Genomic DNA, 22420 nt, shown 5'->3' on the forward strand with positions numbered 1-22420 from the left:
TTTCTTAGTCTGGTTTCACCCTTTGTGAGTTCTGGTGGTAGTGTCAGCTCGAAGGTGACTGATATGCGGTCAGTTTTAACTAATGAGGGTCTGATAGTTGCGGTAGTGCATCTGTTTGATATGTTGGTGAGGACCAGATCTAGAATGTTTGTTCCTCTTGTCAGGTATGGACAATTTGTTCCAGGTCATTTGAATTAACAAAGCCAAGGAACTTTTGTGCTAGATAGTTAAGGCTAGTGTAGGTTTCCCAGTTATCCAGGTGGGATAGTTGAAATCTTCCATAACCAGTGTGATTGGTAAAATTTGGATTTCTCCAGTTTGGTCAAGTAGGCTTAATGGGCATCATGACCCATGGAGGGGATCTATAACTGGCTATGACTTGAATGAGGGCCTTACCCACCATAACCTGGACTTGGAAGTAACTCCATGGAGTTGTCTATTCTAACTAGATGGGAGGTGAATTTATCTCTAATATAGATTGAAACACCACCTCCTTTGGTTTTCACATGTTCATCTTATTGTCTAAAGGTGTGGAAGGCACTGTAGCCTTGCAAGGCAGGGGTACTCTGAGGCCATGAACCATGTTTCTGTGACTGCACAGACATCTACATCTCTTAGTGTTAGAAGTGCTTCCAGGGAGTGCACTTTTTGGTTTAAGCTCCTAGCATTTAGCAGCGTGACCCTTATTTTGTTCTGATTGGTTAATTTCACCTTGGTAATGTTGTTTTCAAGACCTTGCCTAAAATTACACATTTGGAGAGGCAAGAGCCTTTGCCAGCAGCTGAAAGCCTAGAGGTAGCAGGTGCAAACCATCTCTGGCAAAGCAGCGAGGTTTGCCGACCATGGCTTCCCAGGCTGACAAGAACTGGATCCCCTTTGAATGACACCAAAAACTAAGCCAGTTATTGAAATCAGTCATTTTTTTGTTTATACTGTGGCATCATTCTGGTTAGGGTAGTATGCTGCTCAAGACTAGGGACATACCAGCCTGGGACACATACTCATAGAATGCAACCAAGTCTCTCTGCATATAGTCCAGTGAGGTAATTCTTAGGTCGTTCACACCAACATGAACTATGACAGAGTCATAATGGTACTTGTTGCCGAGAGACCTGAGTGCATGCGTGATCTGACAAATCCTGGCACCAGACAGGCAGCTGACCTTGACTTTATCTTTGTCCAACCTGGTGAGTCAAACATCCATGTGTCTCACTATTGAGTCTCCAGAAAATTTGTATTTTGAGTGTTACGTCTTACAGGCTGTGTCACAAAGAACAGGCTAGATTCCCTTGGTTGAAAGGACCAGGTCCCTTCAGCCAGACTCAAGACTAAAGGGAACTGAAGGTGCACTCAGCCAAAGTAATGTACTGCAGCTCCTTCCTGAAAAAAAAAACATCATTCCTGCCACTGTATACCAAAGGGGACTAGAAGCTATTCCCGGAAGGAAAGCCCTTTCCTACACTAGAATGTAACCTTTTGAAATACAACAGGCTAGTCATTCCTGTCACTGAACACCAAAGAGCTTGAATTTATTCCCAGAAAGAAGGTCTTTTTTCCCACTAGAATTTAGTTGTGTCATGGAGAACAGGCTAGATTCCCTTTGCTGAAAGGACCAGGTCCCTTCAGCCAAAGAAATTTGTACTGAAGGGACCTAATAGTTTTCTTCCAAAAGCCAGCTATGTATTCTATGAGAGACTCCTTTCTCTCACAATAATTTACCTTCTTTTACACAAGTCATTCCCCTGCCATTGCTTTGTGTTAACATCTGCAGCATTTTTTACATAAAATATTAACTTCAGTCACTCTTTCAAGTGAAGTGTAAGCTAGAATCTTTTTTATGAATTGGTCTTTTATACAATATAATCTACTCTGTTTTACATGAAAGTAGGTTTGGAATTATTTCTGTAAATAGACTGTATCATATTTATAAAGAAGTTAAAATGTTTCCTAAAAGATAGTCCTTTCTCCCATATAATCTACTGTATTAAAAAAGCTAGATTCCATGCTCTGAAAAGGATCCTGTCATTCATACGCATTACATCAGACTACCTCATGTTTATTAATGACTAGGTTCTTTCAGGCAGGGGAATCTAGTGTGCTCATAGTGAGATGGCTAGATTCTAGTGGGGAAAGGACCTCCTTTATACCAATAGATTCTAGCCCCTTTGGTGTGAGCAGGCTAGATTCCCTTGGCTGAAGGGACCTACCAAGGGAATCTAGCCTGCCTGTATTATGTGAGAAGGCTAAATTCTAGTGGGGAAGAGGACAGTCTTTGCAGTAATAGACTGGCCATTTTGCAGTGAACTGGCTAGATTCCCTTGCCTAAAACGACATATTCATTAATAAACATGAGGTAGTCTGATGTAATACATATCTAGCCACAACCATACTCTGAAGAGCAAAGTGATGCCTCTTACTCAACATCAGTGGGCATTGTCGGTACTTTGATGGAGCTTGCTACTATGCATTTAATTAAGGGTGATCTTTCCTCACTAAGGGCACTACCATAAACTGTCCATGAGTCAGGGACAAATCTCAACAGAATCAGAAACACTTTAAAAGTTTTAGAACTATTAACTTGAGAAACTGACACAAGAAGAAGAGCATGGTATGGAAAAGATGCATGATTGACAGCCATGCAGATTACAGTGTGCAAGTATCTTTTTTCCTTTGTTTTTGCAGGGAGGGACTCTGCCCCCACTCCTCCTACAAATTAAATATACCAACTCCGAGATCGCACTATCTTGAGGAAAGGGTAAACTAGGAATAGACAATGAATATTCATGCTGCCATCGGTATGAATATTACTTTACTTTCACCGATTGTTGGATGGCGGGTGAGGTTTGGGTGGGACTTCCTACTGCGCATCCTGTGAGGTACATTTCTAATACAAAGCCAAGAATGTGAATTAATATAGATTTTCCTGAAGTAAAAAGAGTATAATTATTGTCATTATTTAGTAAGGCTACTCTGCCACCTGTTCTTAAAAAAATATATAGGAGGGATTAAGAGGGGCCCAGACAAAATTTGAGTTAAAAAATCAGCGGCATCTCTGAATATCAGGGACAGTTGAAAGATATAGCCACTACTGTAACTTATTACACAAGGTTTTAAGAAAATTTAATTTATTTATTTGACATTTGTTAACTGGGAAAGTCTATTGGCTTAGAAACCCATTTTCAGTGAAGGCCCGGGGAGAAAAGCTCCACAAATATGACATACAAAATGAAGCAAATTAAAAAAAAAAAAATTAAATCAATTAATTAGTACAACGTCATAAAGTTGGTAGGTTGTTACGTGCATAATAATATATAGATCACAAAGTAATATATATGCTATATATATGGTACATACATCATAATGAGTATATGGACATACACATTTCCAGGCTATGCATGATTGACGGCCATGCAGATTGCAGTATGATGCACAGGAGACACTCCAGATGCAGTTAACCATTGATAAGACTCGCTATACAAATCACAGCTAGCTACCGGCCCCCAAATCTGACTCAAGATGCTCAATCTGCCTATCTAGACTTCTTTGAATCTATCAAAATTCAACCCTTTACCCTAATCTTGGGTGACTTTAAATACCCAAACATAGATTGGAAGAACTACTCATGCCAGAACACAAATTCCCAGAGATTCCTCAGTTCTGTCAGTGCAAATGCTTTGGAACAGCTAGTCGATACCCCCAGAAGAGGTGATAATATCTTGGACTTTGGTATTAACCAACATGAGTAACCACTGCAGCATCCCAGCAGTATCATCCTCCCTTGTAGGATATGACCACAAAATGGTCACATTCGAAGTCACCATCTCCCCCGACCCCCCCCCCCCCCCCCAGCTAGGGTCAAACAAAAAAAAACTTCTCCAAAGCTGATTACAGAATTCTGGGGGATGGTATAAACAGCTTCACAGCCCCCTCCCCTGTTCTAGGAACTGGCACCAATATCCAAAATTATACCAAATTACTTCACAAACATTTATATAGATGCATGGAATCAGGAATGCCTGACAGGACTAAATCCTCTTCTGCAAGGAAGAGTAAACCTGTCTGGTAGTCATCTGCAATAAATAAACTCTACAACAAAAGAAACAAAATTGCTGTCCAGGACCAAGAAGGAACAGATCCCTCCTCCAAAGCAAACATCAAGTCCAAATTGGACACATCTACTAGAAAATAAGGCCTTCTTCACATATGTCCATAATCTCAAAGGTAGCACCCAGATCTGTTCAGAACTGGTGGTCAAGAACACCACATATACAAATGCCATAAATATAACAAACTTGTTGGCTGACAGATTCAGGGAATATGTCACCCCTCTGTCCCCCTATCAGTAAATCAGGACATTCCCAGTACCTGGCCTCTTCCCCTTATATCTAGGGATCAGGTCATCACTGCTCTCTCAATGGCAAACAATACAGCCTCCAAGGGACTCTATAACATCACAGGCTGCATCCTAAGCCCAAACAGCTCACTTTAGATAAAAAAAGAACCACATTTATTAGTATAAACCTTGTAAGCAATTTCATCCCGGATTAAATTTGAACAGAAACTTCAAAATTCATTTAATACAAGGAAAATGTGTACGATTCAGTCTCCCTTTCTTTGAAACAGCACCCGGACAATAAAAAAATAATGTCAATCCTACCACAAAAATTAAATAAAGAATAGTCAGTAATAACAAAAATGTAAATTGTTTTGGTCACTGTGTTTATCTGTTCAAAGCTTTTAATTTAAAAAACTAGTAATGGATAAGCACCCATTCAACCCAGGCCAGTAGGTAGAGTCTAAATGGATTTGCCAACTCAGTTCAACTTTTTCTAATAGGTATGGCCATGCACCCCCTCTAAGTGGGGGGCAGACTGTGTCCAGTACAATGAACTTGAATTTATGTTCAGAATATTATGTAATGTGCTTGGCCAAGGCATTAGTTTCACAATGATCCCTAATGTTCCTAAGCTGTTCTCCAATTCTATTCTTGAGTTTGAACTCAGTTTTACTTACTTATAAAAGCATGGGCAAAATACACAAGGCACAATAAACTACTTTTTCAGTGTTACAACTGAACCTTTGGGTCTATATTAGAACATCAGAGTTTCAGAACTTCGAATGTTCTAATACCGACAGCTACTAAGCGAAAGCTGAATATAGCGAAAATTTAGATAACCAAATTCTTTCCTAGTGAAAGAATTTGGTTGTCCGTTCCTGTCGCTTCACTATTTTCAGCTCTACGGTGGAAAGTTACGGTCGGGTTCAGGTAAGTGTCATATTGTCTGGACGTGAGGGGTTAGGGTGGGATAGGTGATTTAGGGTTGGGGGGGGTCAGGAAATGTGTGGACGTGAGGGTTAGGGTGGGATAGGTGAGTTGGGGTTAGGGCGCGGGTGAGGTGAGTGTGCGATAGTGGCAGACCTTAGGGTTTGGGTTAAGGTGAGTTTAGGGTTAGGGCGCGGGTGAGGTGTTGTGTGCGATAGTGGCAGACCTTAGGGTTTGGGTTAAGGTAAGTGGGTAGATAGTGGTGTATGTACAGTTTAGTTTCATAGTTTAGTACTAGGCTATCTGCCCTGTGGCATTTGTAAACCTAGCCATAGTGATGTGGCTTTCACCACCCCATAAAATGGTACAAAATGCACAGAATAGATTTAGAATACTGTAGCTCTGTCTAGTAGTGACACAGTGAAGGTCCCCTTATATAATAGAATTAGTTTACTGTGCCCCTGTCTAGTAGTGACACAGATGTGACCCCTGGGGTAAACTTACGATCTCCCATCCACTCATCAAGATTTCTCTTGAAGAGAGTCAGTGAGGGGCTCTGCCTAACATGAACTGGGATCTTGTTCCAGAGCATGGGAAGCCTCTGGGTTATGAATCTATCCCTCCAGCATGTCCTATTCATGCTTGTGCCGAGGTTTAAGTCTTTAGCTCTCGTGGTTCTGATGGATTTGGATTTTTTGAGGTGGAGCATGTCCATCAGTTCCTGATTGGACATGGCCTTGTACGTCAGGCAGAGATCACCTCTGAGCAGGCGGTATGCTACTGAATAGAACTGGAGTTTCTTTAGTCTGGCAGAATAAGACATATGTTGGAGACCCTTGATCCTCTTGGTGAGGTACTTTTGTGGTCTCTCCAGTTGTTGCAAATGCCGTGTGAGGTACATACCAAATGGGGCATTGTACTCAATCATGGGTCTGATGAGGGAGGAGTATAGGGGTACAATGACATCCTTGGATCTGGATGTGAATCCCTTCATGATAAGGTGTGCATGGTAGAATGTTTTTCTAACCACTTTGGCAACGTGGGTGTCAAATGAGAGGTTGCTGTCGACTTGGGTCCCTAGGTCTCTGATTACTTTTTCCGTACTCAGTGGGTTGCTGTCTGTGATACTTTGTTTTTCCCAAAGGGGATGACTATACATTTTTTTGCATTTAGTTTAAGGCCATAACTCCGGCACCAGTTGTCCGTTTCTGTGAGGCCTTTTTGTAGGATGTATGTGTCCGCTGGTGTATCGACTATGGCGCCTAGTTTGCAATCATCTGCGAACTTTGTCAGCCACAACCCTCCCATGTTTGCTTTAACATCTGAGAAATAAATGCCGAACAAGAGGGGTCCCAGGACAGATCCCTGTGGGACACCAGTTGTGACTGGCTTTGAGTCTGACATTGCTCCAGTGATTTTAACGTTATGGGTTCTGTCCTTTAGCCAGTTTGCAACCCATCTAGTGACATAAGGGTTTACATTTAAGCTGTTGAGCTTATCTATGATGCCTGAGTGGGGTATTGTGTCGAAGGCCTTAGCCAAGTCCAGGTAGGCTGTATGGACTGCTTTGCCCTCATCAATGGCTCTAGTGACTGTTTCGAAAAAGTCAACCAGGTTCAAAAGGCAGGATCTGCCCTTTGCAAAGCCGAACTGGGTAGGGTCAAGTGTCTGTAGGTCCCCAATATCTCTGTTTATGAGTTCCATAATGATTCTTTCCATAGCTTTGCAGACCAGGCTGGTTAAGCTTATGGGGCGGTAGTTCCCAGGGTCTGTGGAGGTACCCCCCTTTGTGGAGTGGGACCACTGTTGCTGTACGCCAGTGTTCAGGTACATATCCTGTAGTAAGGCTAAGGTTAAATAGCATTTTTATGTGCGGTTTAGCTCCTCTTGGAGTTCACGTACGCAACCTGGGATACCGTCAGGTCCCATTGATGCTGTGTTTTTAGCTTTGCTGAGGGCGGCTCTCATCTGGACATCTGAGATGACAGGGAGATTACATTCAGCTGGGATAAGTATTTCTTCTTTTGGGGATGAGGGAGTGGAGAAATTTGCACTGAACCTGTCAGCCAGAATGTTGGCAATATCTGTGGGTTCAGTGTATTTTTTGTTGTTGTGAACTAACTCTGAGCATATCTGAGGGTTTCCGCCCAGGTTTCTAACATAGCTGAAGAAGGCTTTGTGGTTATCTTTAGTGTCCTTAGCGATTTTTCTCTCAAAGCTGGCCTTGGATGTTTTTATGAGAGAATGTAGTTTTCTGCTAGTGTTGATCAGAGATGTCTTCCCTTTATGGGATTTTGCTCTGTCGTGCAATAGCTTCCTTCTTTTGTTATACAATTTGTTAATGGCTGAGGTCCACCAGACAGGACGCTTGCCTTTGGTGGAGAGGGACTTGGATTTATTTGGGATTGCATGATCCATGCATTCTTGGAGATGTCCATAGAAAGCATTTGTGAAGGATTCAGCATTGTGGGATGTGGTATCCACTGGCCCAGTGGGCTTAAAGGATACCATCTCAGTCTTAAGAAGAGTGAAGTCTGCTTTTGAGAAGTTTTTCACTGTGGTCTTTTGTGCTGGGGGTGGAGGTGGGTTATGTATATCCAGGGTGATTAGTTTGTGGTCAGATCTCACTAGTGAGGGGTATACCTCCGGTGTGGAGCATTTTGTCCCCATGTTTGTGATGATCAGGTCTAGTATATTATCTCCCCTAGTGGGAGGGGTGACTAGTTGTTCCAGTGGATTTGAATTTATGAATTCCAGGAACCTTTGGGCTAGGGTGTTAGGGCTAGAATAATGTACCCAATCTATGTTAAGGTAGTTGAAGTCTCCCAGTATGATGGTATTTTGTGATACATTCATAGCCTCCAATGTCTTCAGGAAGGCTGAGTGGGGTTCCTGAGATTGGGAGAGTGGTCTGTAACATGCTACCAGTTGTATAGCAGTTTTGCCTATGGTTAGTTGCACCTGTGTGGTCTCCGATGCTTCATGTGTTGCTACTAACCTGGAGGTGTGGATGTCCTTGATGAATATGGACACTCCCCCTCCCTTTGTGGTTCGGCCTGGGTTTTGGGGCCGAAAAGCATGATACGAGGTATAGCCTGGTAGCCCTGGGGTGCTCTCAGGAGCCTTGAACCAGGTTTCAGTTACTGCACAGACGTTGATGTTCTCCATACTGAGGAGTGCGTCGAGTGCCTGCATCTTGTGATTTAGACTTCTGGCGTTGAGCAGCATTACCCTTAGTTTTTTTCCATTTTTGTTTTCTAAGGAGGTGGGTTTGTCTTTTGAGCCTTGCCTAAAAAAGGCACTATGGGGATGGCAAGAGCCTTAGCCAATATCCGGAAGCCCAGTGGTGACAGGTGCAAGCCATCCCTTGCGAAGCAGCGTGGCTTGCCCAACATGTCATCCCAGGCAGACAGACATTGAATCCCCTTAGAATGACACCAGTACTTGAGCCAATTATTAAAGCTGATAATCTTGTCTTTGTATTGTGGCATCATTCTTGGTGAGGGCAAGATGCTGCTTAGGGTCAGGGTCATACCAGCCTGGGCTACATAATCAGAGAGCTCCTCTGTCTCTTTTCATGTAGTCCAGGGAGGTAAGCCTCGGGTCATTCACGCCAGCATGGACAATGACGGAGTCATATTTGTACTTGCTTTGGAGTGACCTGAGTGCGTGTGTCATGTGGCGGATCCTAGCTCCCGATAGGCAGCTCACAGTCACCCTCTCCTTGTTCAGCCTAGTAAGCGGGACATCAGTGTGTCTGACTATAGAGTCACCTATTACTAGTGTATCAGGCATGATGTTTGGCCTTAAGGGCTGTGATTGATTGACACACTGATTTATTGAAGTATGTGTTGCATGTGTTTTGTTTTGAGGTGGTGGATTTTTGGATGTCTACTTTGGGAGCCTCTGTTGTTTTGGTAAGTTTTTTATTAGAGCCTCCGAGTATGTCTTTGTGTTATGTGTTTGGTTTGCAGTTGTGGCAGGTCTATGTGGGACTGGGTTTGTTGTGTGTGTGGTTACCACCTCCTCCTGTCTGGTCATGCCAGCCCTGAGTTGAGAGAGTTCAGCCTCCAGTTTGGCTATATAGTTACATCTCTCACATGTATTTGTGTTTGTTGGGAGGAGGAGAGGGTTGTCTGTGTACATGAGACAATTGTAGCATTGTCTCAAGATACCCAGATTAACCAGCTGAACTAGAGAGGATGCCAGTAATCTACCACTCAACATGCTAGAACAGTATAAGGGAGTGCTGTGCCTTTAAGGGAAGTGGATATTCACAGGGGTGGTAGGTGGATGTAGTGCTTACTTAGTATGAGAGTGCTTACTTAGTAGAGAAGTTTGGAGAACAAGTGCTAGGCTTATAATATAGAGAGATGTAGTGCTTACTTAGTATGAGAGTGCTTACTTAGTAGAGAAGTTTGGAGAACAAGTGCTAGGCTTATAATATAGAGAGTAGTCTGATTATACTAAGGGCCTTAAGGGAAAATTTGAAGAGCAGACTTGGCAGAGCCAGAAGAAGTTTAACCTTGTTTAACCGGCGCTGCGCTATGCACACAACCGCGCAAAGCCATGCAAACGCGGATTTTAAACGGGGAACTTTAAAAGAGTTAGAAATGGTCCAAAACAACTTGTTGTGCTGAGGTCTGCTCAAGGCTCCCCACTCCCACTGGTGAGCAAAGAAACTTCCTTCTATCCAAGTAAGGTAATGGACAACACAGGAACTACACCACAGCCCAGAATACAGCAAAGCCTGTAAACTGGTCTAAACTAGTCGAGGAGAGGCGGGAAAACAAGGATTTTTTTTTTTTTTTTTTTTTTTTTTTTTTTAGATAGAAACACACAGAAAATGCAGAAACAGTAATAAATCAGTTACACAGGCTAGCACACGTTTGTGGGCAGCCTCAACAGTTAAATTAAACAAACAAAACAAACTTTCGATCAAATTCGGAGTGTAGGTTTAGATGTAGAATTTTAGGTGTATGTGTGTGGATTGCTGTTTGTTTGGTGTGTTTGTGTTGTGTGTATGTGTTTTGGATCAGCAAATTTTTTCCCTAGTAAAAAATTCGCTGTTTTCAATTTTCTGTCTTGTCAGTTTTTGGTTAGTAGGTGTCTAGTAGAACATTCGAAGTTCTGAAACATCAATGTTCTAATATAGACCAAACCTTTCCTTGATCTTAAGTCTCATCCCATTAATAATAGTTTCATTCACTTCCAATATATAGGGGCAAAATTTGGAAGAGCCACATTTATACATATGCCCTGCTAGATGCAGTCTACGCTGGTGTTCTAATAAGGTTTTAATATTGTTCCCTTTTCAAAACATACAAATGGGTTTGTCCCCTAAGGTCCCCCTTACATCAATTTCACTTATTAAACGTTTCCATTTCTTCTCTAATATGTTCTTGATGTAATAGGCATCAAGAGAAGGTTGTTATAAAACAGGATCTAGAATTGTTGTTGTCTTCTCATTGCGTGTCTCAGCAAGTGTTTGTGTAGGGTCTAATAACTCACTCCTGTGGGTATTAGGAATGAGGTTATCACCAGGATTAACTTCTGTGTTTAAAAGAGGGATGAAATGTCCATTATCTCTTTTAAAAATAATCTCATTCATGATATTCTCCACTAATCGATGTGGGTAACCCCTTCTTGCAAACATTCCGCTCAAGTTTTGACATTCATTCAAAAAATTGTCATGCAGAGTGACCATTTGGGCAGGTCTAACAAATTGTCCTTTTAAGACCCCTCTTTTTTGAGTATAGGGGTGGCAGCTTGTAAAATGCAAAAGGTTATTAGAATAGGTCTCTCTGCAAAATATTTCGGACACAAATCTATTGTTCTGAACATCTTTTTTCAGTAAAATGTCCAAGTAGGCTATTTCTGTTTCACTAACAGTGTGTGTGAATTTCAAAAAGAGAGTTGAATTATTAATATATTCAAGGGATGATCCAATTAGTTGTTTTGGTCCATTCCAAAGAATAAAAATGTCATCCAAAAAGTGGGTATATAGGTGGCAGAATGGGAAAAAATGTGATCCAGTTAAAAAAATCTTTTCTCCCATTCAAGCATCACGATGTTAGCATACATGCCTCCGCATGCTGCACCCATCATAACCCCTTCTTTTTGGATGTAATATTTCTTTTCAAACAAAATTAAAGTTGTTTAAGACCATTTCTAACAACTGCTCAAGCAACTTAATTCTATCCTATGGAAAATTTTTGTTCACCAGGTAGTCACAGAACCATTGAATCCCCAGATCATGAAGGATAACGGTATAAAGGTTCCTTACATGTATGGTTATAAGAATATAAGAACTGTCAAAGGTAACTGAATTTATCATTTTCAAAAAATCCCAAGAATCTACACACAATAAAGGTTCAGTTTTAGCAGTTCTGTAACTTCCAAGTCAAGGTATTTAGCTAATGGTAGGGTAATTGAGCCTCTAGCATCCACAGTTGGACGTAAAGGGGGCTGGTGTGTGTCCTTATGTATTTTTGGTATACCAAAAATAGTAGGGGTGATGGGATATTCAACAGAAATAAATTGGTGTTCTACTATAATAAGCCCATCTATAAAGAGATCTTGTAAATAACCCCTGATTTTCTTATATGCACCATTCAGTTCATTTAGTGAGCTGTGAGCATATGTTGAAGTCTCCAAAATCTATTTCTTTACGTAATTGTTTTCCACATAAGGACCACACCACCCCCTTTGTCCCAGCTATTTGGGCTTTTCGTGGTTTGGGCTTGTTTGTGGTTCCCAATCTGCATCCTACATGAACTCAGACAGTAACTTGCCACACCATTATGTGCCCTATTCAACCAAACCCTAAATACCAGATTTGTCCCAGCTAAGTGGAGGACAACCATTGTCATCCCTTTACACAAAGTTGGAGTGTCTGCCGATTCTGGAAATTATAGACCCATCAGCCTAACTAGCCTCATGTGCAAGGCCATGAAACGGATGTTCATGGACCTCATTAACAAGGACATTGGCAACCTCCAAACACTTGATCACATACAGTTTGGCTTCATCATGGGGAGGTCATGTTTGTTAAATTTGGTTGACTTTTTTGAGACAGTCACCAAAGCCATGGACGAGGGGAAGACAGTGCACCCCGCTTACCTTGACCTGGCCAAAGCCTTCGACACTATTCCTCACTTGAGCATAATAGATGAACTCTCTCAACTCTGCATCAATCTGTTTATTACCAGATGGGTAGCTAACTGGCTCACTAATAGAACCCACCTAGTCAAAATAGAGGAAGCTACCTCAAGCAGTAGACCCGTATCAAGTGGCGCACCCCAAGGTTCGATCTTGGGGCCTCTGTTATTTGTAATATACTTTTCTTTGGTGCAGGCCAAAAGCAGTGGGCTACGGCTGACCAGGTTTACAGATGATAGCAAGCTGGGCACTGTCATCAGTTCCCCTAATGATGTGGACATCCTCCAAGAGGGTCTCACCCAGACAAATGACTGGTGCCAGAAACATGGCCTCAAGCTGAATACAAAAAATGCATCATCGTCCCCTTTGGGGAGAGTGAGGTCCCCACAAATTATCACAGCAATAACAATGTCCTAAGCACGCAATCAGTCGTAAGCGATCTGGGCACCCAGATTGATAGCAACCTGACTTTTGACCACCATGTTGCTTCCATTGTATGGAAAGCTTTCTACATGACCCACCTCATAAGTAAGAGCTTCTCGTCTAGGGACGAGGAAGTCATAACATCCCTGTATTCTTCCCTTATAAGTCCCGTTATTGAGAACAACACCACATTCAGCATGTACCTCACAAAGCACATGCAGCAGCTGGACAGACCACAGAGGTTCCTCACCAGGAGAATCCAGGGCCTCAAAAATCTACCATACACAGACAGACTAAAAGCCCTATCCCTCTACTCAGTTTCATACAGACTCATCAGAGGTGACCTCTGTCTAGCATACAAGGTGATCTCAGACCTCACCTTGAGGGGACTGCTGCATATCTGCAAGTCAAGCGCCACTCGAGTAACCCACACATGCAGCCTCATCCTGGTCTGTGACATCAATAGGACTTGTCAAAGGGACAGATTTGTGTCCCAGAGACCCCCCCTCCCCATCTGTGGAATAGACTCTCTCTACATCAAACTGAGTACCTCTTTGCCCATTTTTAATTGCAACGTGGATAACTGGATGGGAAATAGAAAATACTACCATTGCTATTCAGTATATTTATTAATGACCTTCACAAAGCATGCAAACATAGCACACTCATACAATATGCAGACGATTCAGCCATCATCTTCTATGCGCTTACATCTGTTGAAACCTGGCTAAACGATGTGCAACTTTTACCGAACCAAAAAATCCAAACTCCTGCTTTTTCACAAAACCACCTATCTCAGACTTCAGAATTTTCTCACTAAACAACACAAAAATTGAAATAGTTAAGTCAGCAAAACTATTAGGCATTATTATTGATGACAAACTCGGCTTGGAGCAGCACATTCTTAATTCTATAAAATAAAAATCATTTAAGCTAGGGAAACTCTACTGTCACAAACTTTATATGGATAATTCTACTAAACTGAAACGTGCTAACACTCTGCTCATTCCTTCCCTCCTAAACGGAAGCCCTATTTTGACTAGCCTCCACACATCCCTCTTCAACAAACTTCAGTTCTGCTACTATAAAATAGCTAGATTTGCCTCAGGCATGACCAGCCACTCTCTCTCTGTATTGAAATGTCTTGAATTCCCCCACTAACTACACTATATCCAACTAACGCTTGCTCACAAATTAATATTCAGTGTCTTAACAACCACCCAGCGCTCCATTCTATCCTACAATCATACATCCCATCCCGTAACCTACGGTCTACAAGTAAACACCTATTAAGCGTAACCAAACCAAATTAAAAGAGCTGGTCAAAGCTTATTCTCTCTCAGCATTGCTAATCTTTGGAATGCTCTGCCTTTGCACATCACTCAACTAGACTCTCTCAAATCTTTTAAAACTGCAATAAGAGACCATTATCTTAGTAATCCTATCTGTTCCTGCCTAATCACTACTAAACCACCATAAATGCGACACCATACTCTTCATATCTCCACTCCCTTTATTTTATTTATTTTTATTTTACATTTGTTGACCGGGCTAATCTAACTGGATATATGTCCATTTTCAGTAGAGGCCCGGGGAGATAAGCTTCAATAAAGAGATAATAGCAACAGTAGTACAGTGGATAGTAAGACCAGGGATGCAAATTGTTACATATAGTATTGTACTGTACAATAAATAGTAAGACCAGGGTTGGACGTAGTTATGTATAGCATTGTACTGAGGTTACTAACATATATTTAAAGAAGTAAACAAGTGTTTGTAGGGATGTGTCTATACAGTTGATAGCTTGCTAAGCGAGTTTATACTCTATAGAGGTTCCCTGTAAAGACTAAATCAAGACGGACTTCAGTAGCTTACAGATCATATTTCCTGAGGTTCATGAAGGAAGGTAGACTGAAAACAGCAGTAGTGGGATAATCAAGCAGTGAACATAGCAGGATAGGATATTTAATCTGGGTTAGTGCATGAGCATAGCCAGTGAGAATTAAGGTAAACTTTAAGTTGCTTTTTGAAAAGTAGTGTTGAGGGAAGAGATGAGAGTTCACTAGGAAGTAAGTTCCAAGTTTTCCCCATAGTGTAGGAAAACAGTGAGTCTCCTGCCTTATTGTTGGATTTATGAATGGCTACAAGTAATTTAGTTGCAGAGTGTAGAGTCGTAAGATTTTTATAGGGGGTGATAAGGCTAGTGAGTATTGGAGTATTGCTAGTATGATGAAAGATCTTGTGGACAATAATAAGTTGGTGAAACTGAAGCTGATTATGAAGTTCCAGCCAACCTAGCTGTTTTAGATTGTGACGATGGTGGGGTCTAAATGGGGAGCCTGTGACAAATCTGGCAATATTGTTATAGGAGGTTGCCAGTTTGTTGAGGTTAGTTTTGGATAGATTGGTAAAAATGGGGTGAGGCATAGAGGAGGGTGAAGATAAGATGGGTGTGGGCAATAGTAGTTCTAGCTGTTGGAGTAACGAATGGTTTAATCCTATAGAGAGAGCCTAGTTTTCTATTTACTGTTTTTACTGTAGAGTTAATGTGTTTGTCAAAGTTAAGGTTGTGGTCAGTTGTAACTCCTAAGAGTTGGTTGGGTCAGGAGATATGACTGTGCCATTATTAGAAGAAATTGTGAAGTTTATTGGGGGGGGGGGACTTTTGTGTTTGGAGTGAAGAGTAATATATATTTTTAGGGGGGTCAGGAGGAGGCAGCGCTGTGGGGGGGGGGTCAGGAGGAGGCAGCGCTGTAGGAACCAGTTTTCCACTGTATTAATTACCTTTTGGGTTAGGGAGTGGAGTTCGGATACAGAAGTAGCGGAGCATATCAGTGTGGAGTCATCTGCATATTGTATGCAGGTAGCTTGAGGGAATATTTTCATTAAGATTGTTGATAAATATTGAGAATAGGATAGGGCCAAGAATAGATACTTGAGGGACACCAAGTGTAACCGGGAGATGTGTGGATAGATTGTTATCCCAGAGCATAGCCTGTTGCCTACTTTCTAAGTAGGACTTAAACCAAAGTAGTGCTTGTGTATCAAGGGAGAGGGATTTAAGTAAGTTTAAAAGTAGCTGATGGTTAACCATGTCGAAGACTTTTGAGAGGTCAGTGAACAGTGCTGAGGTTAGAGTATTGTTATTACGATTTTTGTTAATACAGTCAGAGAAGAATAAGAGGGCTGTGGTGGTGCTATGGAATGGTCTAAAGCTGTGCTGACAGCTAGCTAGTAAATTATTTTGGAGTAGGTGATCTAGTAGTTGTCGGATGCATTTTTCCATGATTTTTTGCTAAAGGAGAGAGTAAGGCTATTGGACGATAGTTTGAGAGTTCTGTCGCGTTACCACCCTTGTGTAGTTGGGATAAAATGGGAGATTTTCCAGATAGAAGGGATGGTTCCTTCAGTAATGGTTCTGTTTATTAGGATGGAACTGGGATACGTCATAACTTTGGCTGCTAGTTGCAGATATTCAGCTGGAAGATCAGCTGAGGGGGTGCATGGTTTGAGTTTATGAAGTAGGGTGCAGATTAGGGATGTTGGGACAGGTTGTAAATGAAATGAGGGAGGTAAGCTAGTTGTGATGAAAGGCAGGTTTGTGCTGACAGGGGCTATGGAATTAGCTAGAGATTGGACAGCTTCCGTAAAGAAGGTATTAAAGGCATCTGCAATAAGCTTGGGATTGTTGTGGGTGGTGTTTTGGAGTGCCCTGGATGGAGGAGTGTATTGATTCTTGTCCAGTACATTTGTGGTTTATGTTGGTGAGTAAGTTGAAGTTGAGAGTAGGTTTTTTTTGTCAAGAATTTATTTTTTTTAGTAGCATTTCTCATCTGTCTAAATGTTTGATGGTCCGTTGGGTTTTTTGAAGATCTCCATTTGACCCAGATTTTGTTTCTCTGTAGGATTTTGTACTTCGTCTCTTTTGACAGCCATGGAGCAGTTTAAGTGCTATTTCTGATTGAGCGAATAGGGGCATGGTAGTCCAGGATTTGTAGGAATTTGGTGTTTGACATATAACACTGCTTCCTCTAGTTGGAGGTGTTTTAAGGGTGTCCAGTCGCATGCCTTAAGTTCAGTTTGGAAGCTTTCTAGGTTAAAATTTATGTTAGTCCGGGTAGTTTTATATAAGGTTAGGTTGGGAATATTGATCTTTTGCCTAATTATATAGGTCAGTGAGTGGTCACTAATGTCATCAGAAAGGGTACCTGCTTTATATGCAAGGGGATGACTATTTATCAGAATCCAGTCTAAGGTGCTTTCTGTATTAGGATTATGGATTCTGGTAGTGGTGGTAATAGTTTGGGAGAAACCATATAGGTTGATGTGAGTGGTAGGGTTGGCTGAAGTACAGTTGTTCCAATCTATATTAAAGTCGCCCAGCACTATGGTTTCTTGAGGGAAGGAAGTAGAAAGCCAGTTAAAGGATACCACACCTCCAGGTTAGTGGCAACACACGAAGCATCGGAGACCATCCAGGTGCAATTAACCATAGGTAAAACTGCCCTACAGTTTGCAGCATGCTACAGACCACCCTCTCAAACTCAGGAAACCCACACAGCCTTCCTGAAGACACTGGAGAGTATGAATGTCTCTCCAAACACCATCATATTGGGTGACTTCAGCTACCCAAACATAGACTGGGAACATTACTCAAGCCCCAACACTCTAGTCCAAAGGTTCCTGGAGTTCATAAACTCAAATGCTATGGAACAACTAGTCACCATTCCCACAAGAGGAGAAAATATACTAGACCTGATCATCACAAACATGGGGACAAAATGCTCCACGCCGGAAGTATATCCCTCATTGGTGAGATCAGACCATAAATTAATCTCACTGGAGATCCACATCCCGCCCCCAACCCCAGCAAAAGACCACAGTGAAGAACGTCTCAAAAGCAAACTTCACACTTCTTAAGACTGGAGTGGTATCCTTCAAGGCCCCTGAGCCAGTGGAAACCACAACCCACGCTACTGAAACCCTTACAAATGCCTTCTACGAGCACCTCCAGGAATGTATGGATCAAGCAATCCCTAATAAAATCAAGACCCTTTCCACCAAAGGCAGGCGCCCGGTCTGGTGGACCCCAGCCATAAACAAACTCTACAACAAGAGGAGAAAGCTACTACATGACAGAGCAACATCCCTAAAAGGGAAGGCATCTCTGATCACTACTAGCAAAAAACTACGATCACTCATAAAATCATCCAAGGCCAACTTTGAGAGAAAAATCGCTAATGACACAAAAGACAATCATAAGGCCTTCTTTAGCTATGTTAGAAACCTGGGTGGAAACTCCCAGATATGCTCAGAATTAGTCCAAAATGATACAAAAATCACTGACCCCACAGACATTGCCAACATACTGGCAGACGGGTTCAGTGCAAATTTCTCCCCTCCCTCCCCCCCAAAAGTAGAAATATCTATCCCACCAGAGTCTAGCCTCCCAAACATCTCAGATGCCCAGGTGAGAGCTGCTCTCTCTAAAGCAAAAAACACAGCATCAATGGGACCGGACGGTGTCCCCGGCTGTGTGCTACACGAACTCAATGAGGAACTAAACCCACACATAAGGCTGCTGTTTAATCTTAGCCTTACTACAGGATACGTACCCAAAGAATGGCGTACGGCAACTGTGGTCCCACTCCACAAAGGCATTGCTTCTGCGGACCCTGGAAATTACCGCCCCATAAGCTTGACGAGCCTTGTCTGCAAAGCTATGGAGAGGATCATAATGGAACTCATAAATAAAGACATTGGGGACCTACAGACACTGGATCCTACCCAATTTGGCTTTAAGGGCAGATCCTGCCTCTTGAACTTGGTCGACTTTTTCGAAACAGTCACTAAGGCCATTGATGAGGGTAAGGCAGTTCACACAGCCTACCTTGACCTAGCAAAGCGTTCAACACAATACCCCACTCGGGCATCATAGAAAAGCTCACCAGCTTAGATGTAAACCCATATGTCACAAGATGGGTTGCAAACTGGCTCAAGGACAGACGGAACCCACAGGGTTAGAGTTGCTGGTGCCATGTCAGACTCTAAGCCGGTCACGAGCGGTGTCCCACAGGGCTCAGTCCTGGGCCCCCTCTTGTTCGGCATTTATTTTTCTGAAGTGCAGGCAGACATAGGGGGATTGTGGCTGACAAAATTTTCAGATGACTGCAAACTGGGCACCATAATTGACACTCCATCAGACACAGACATCCTCCAGAGAGGTCTCATAGAAATGGATAATTGGTGCCAGAGCCATGGCCTTAAGCTAAATGCCAAAAAATGTATAGTCATACCTTTTGGGAAAAACAAGGTAACTCCTAATTACCACATAGGTGGTAATCCATTAAACACGGAAGAAGTTATCGGGGACCTGGGGACCCAAGTTGACAGTAACCTCTCTTTTGACACTCACATTGCCAAAGTAGTTAGGAAGACCTTCTACATTGCCCACCTGATCATGAAGGGATTCACATCCAGATCAGGAGAGATCATTGTATCCCTGTACTCTTCACTTATCAGACCAATGATAGAGTACAACGCCCCATTCGGAATGTACCTTACCCGACACCTGCAGCAGTTGGAAAGACCCCAAAAGTTCCTCACCAAAAGGATAAAGGGGCTCAAACATATGTCATACGCTGCCCGACTGAAGAAACTCCAGCTCTATTCAGTCGCATACTGTCTGCTCAGAGGTGATCTGTGCCTGACATACAAGGCCATGTCCAACCCGGAATTAATGGACATGCTCCACCTCAAAAAATCCAAATCCACCAGAGCCACGAGAGCAAGAGACTTAAACCTCAACACGGATATAAATAGGACATGCTAGAGGGACAGATTCATCACCCAGAGACTCCCTACACTATGGAACAGAATCCCAGTTCATGTGAGGCAGAGCCCCTCACTGACTCTGTTCAAAAGAAATCTTGACGAGTGGATGGGAGATCGTAGGTTTACCCCGGGAATCATCTGTGGCACTGCTGGACAGAGACACAGCAAACTAATGGGTATAGTATTCTCATCCTAAGGGGTGGTGAAAGCCACACACACTCTGGCTAGGCTTATAAATGCCCTAGGGCAGATAGCGTAGTATGAACCTATGAGTTAAGGATATTTTCTAGGGTGGTACTGTTATTACCAGGAGGAAAGTAGGAGCATATTATGTAGATGGATTTGGAGGCATTGATCTGAAGTTTAGAAATAATTATTTCAGCGTTACTGGATAAAGGTAGATGTGCATCTACTGAAGTAACTAGTAGCCCTGATTTGTACAGTATTGCTACCCCTCCACCCATTTTGGTTTTGCGGTCTAATCTCAAGATGTATCCTGGTGGGGTGATTTCATTGTCTAGGGTTGTAGGTTTTAGCCAAGTTTCTGTTAGGCATAGGATATCAAATGAATAAACTTCTAAGAGGGCATGAAGGCTGGCAATTTTATTGTTTAAGCTCTCTATATTAAGATGGGCTATATAGAGGGAGTTAGGAGTCCTTATGGGGGTGAATGAAGTGGAGGGGATCTGATCTAAGGGGACTGTGGTGTATTTGTTGTTAGGGCCAGGGTTGGGGTGAATGTCACCATGTAGCAACAGGTGTTGTTTTAAGTCTATGTGTGAGCTGAAGGAATTTACAGAGCATGTTAGATGCTTTCCTAGCTTGGAGATGGGTAATGTGGGATAGTCTATGGTACCAAGGTAGTAGGTAGATGGATGTAGGTGTTATGTTTATGTGGTCTAGGGGGGTTGCTTCAATTGGGAATGAAGTTTGCTTAATGGGGTGGTAAAATGTAGTATAGGTGAGGTGTTCATAGGTGGTTAGGACATAGGATATAGATAGAAAAGGTAGGAGTGCATATAAGGGTAATAGTTTTGTGTCTAAACATAGGTACTATGGGTATTATAAGAGGAAAAAGGATTATGTTTCTATAAGGGTGGTAGTGATTTGTAAAGAGTAGGATAGGAGAGAGGTTTTAAGTACTCCCTTTCTCCATTGCAAAACTGTTTACTTAACACAAATTTTAACTCTTGTATTATTGTATCTAAATTTGTATTCTGTATTGTATTTTGAACTTTGCACTACTTGAATTTTGTATTGTACTGTATTGGACATACCCGCGGTGGTGGTGCTGCGGTAGCGTTGTTGCCTCACAGTAAGACGCTGTCCAGTTCAATTCTCAGCTAGAGCGTCTTCTGCTTGGAGACATGCGTGAATGGGCGTACCTTCGTTGAAGGATGTGCGTCAGGGTTGGTAACTCGGCACGTAAAATCAACTACCAATCATTAGCGGACCGGAGTTCTGCTGTGGCGAGCGACCCATAACCGGGAAAAGCCGAAAGACTCGACATTGTACTGTATTGGACATCTTTTTGAAACATTGTGTTTAACTTCTGTGCATGTGCCTAATGATATCTGTAAACCCCAATGTCCAAATTCCAAATTCTCTAGTGTATTTCTTGTAGAGCTTTTCTCCCCAGGCCTCTACTGAAAATGGGTCTCAGACCCAGTAGACTTTCCCACTCAACAAATGTCAGTAAATTAATCCTGGGATTCCACCCGTCTCCCTGCTGGACAGGGATATCGGGTGCTATTGTCTAAACATGGGCTAAACTCTTGGCTTGGCGTATAAGGAGGGCCTCAGAGCCAATACCCTATTAACTTCCTATGAATCTTAATGAAATGTGGCACTGTTGCTAGCTGACTTGGAAGGAAAGTTTAACAGGAGGGCGTATTGTAAGGAAAAGTGTAATAAAGGAGCAGACAATATTGTACTAAGTAAACTTGTGAAAATGCAAGAAAAATATGGAACGCTTCACGAATTTACGTGTCATCCTTGCGCAGGGGCCATGCTAATCTTCTCTGTATTGTTCCAATTTTAGTATAGGTGCTGCCGAAGCAAGCACTATTGTTAAGATTAGCTAGCCTATATAAATCTTGAGAGTTACGACTTTATTTTGCATTGGGTGAGCAATTATTTTTACATATTGTATATGTTGTAGCGTAAATGTTTTGCGTCTTTCAATAAATTAAAAATAGTATTGTGGAAAAAATTGCAAGCGATTCTCGCATCCTAGTTCTAGATTACGTGCAATAAAGAGCTTTTTAATTGCCTGGTAGTAAGCAGGGTTCTTTTGCTGGAAAATTACTGTAGTGTTTTTGTCGTCAGTAAACAAGAGCCTCCTTTCTTACTGTAGCGCAAGGACGCAGGAAACTATTGCTATCATGTGACCCTTTTTTCCAATAAACTTTATTGCTGCAGCTTGGGTTACAGTGATGGGGTCTTCTGCGCTCATGGTCTGGTAGTGAAGGACACGGAAGGAGATTTTGGTAATTAAATAGTAACGTTTATGTTAATTATGTGGTGTGAAACTGTAGGAAGGAAAAGTGTACATTTATTCGTTTACTGTTTTTTTTTTCTTTTTGCCGAATGAGTGATTTTTTTCCCCATTAACATCGTTGTGCACCTGAAATATTTTTAGTAGAATAAGTTGGACATGAAGGGATTGTAAACCTTCCCACGTGCTTTGTATTTTCTTCACTACTCCATATTAGGGCAATTATCATAATCAGTACTGGC

The 22420-nt window shown here is 42.1% G+C and overlaps 1 protein-coding gene and 1 non-coding gene across 3 annotated transcripts in view; one reads left to right on the forward strand and one right to left on the reverse strand.

Moving 5' to 3' along the window:
* TIMM10 (translocase of inner mitochondrial membrane 10) overlaps positions 1–22420 on the forward strand; it is a 53191-nt gene that overhangs the window by 6823 nt on the left and 23948 nt on the right. Inside the window, exon 1 of one of the 2 annotated variants that reach the window (XM_044084114.1) lies at positions 22065–22170. The exons of the other annotated variant lie outside the window; for it this stretch is intronic. The gene's annotated coding sequence lies outside the window, so the exon portion shown is untranslated. Of the gene's footprint in view, positions 1–22064; positions 22171–22420 lie in introns of those variants that run through there. 2 annotated transcript variants of the gene reach the window in all.
* LOC122812474 lies at positions 21640–21746 on the reverse strand. The gene has a single exon (XR_006366461.1). It is a non-coding gene; the product is annotated as a U6 spliceosomal RNA (small nuclear RNA).

This window comes from Protopterus annectens, chromosome 9.part0, assembly GCF_019279795.1.
Source record: "Protopterus annectens isolate FY-2018-M chromosome 9.part0, PAN1.0, whole genome shotgun sequence".
NCBI classification, from domain to species: domain Eukaryota; kingdom Metazoa; phylum Chordata; order Ceratodontiformes; family Protopteridae; genus Protopterus; species Protopterus annectens.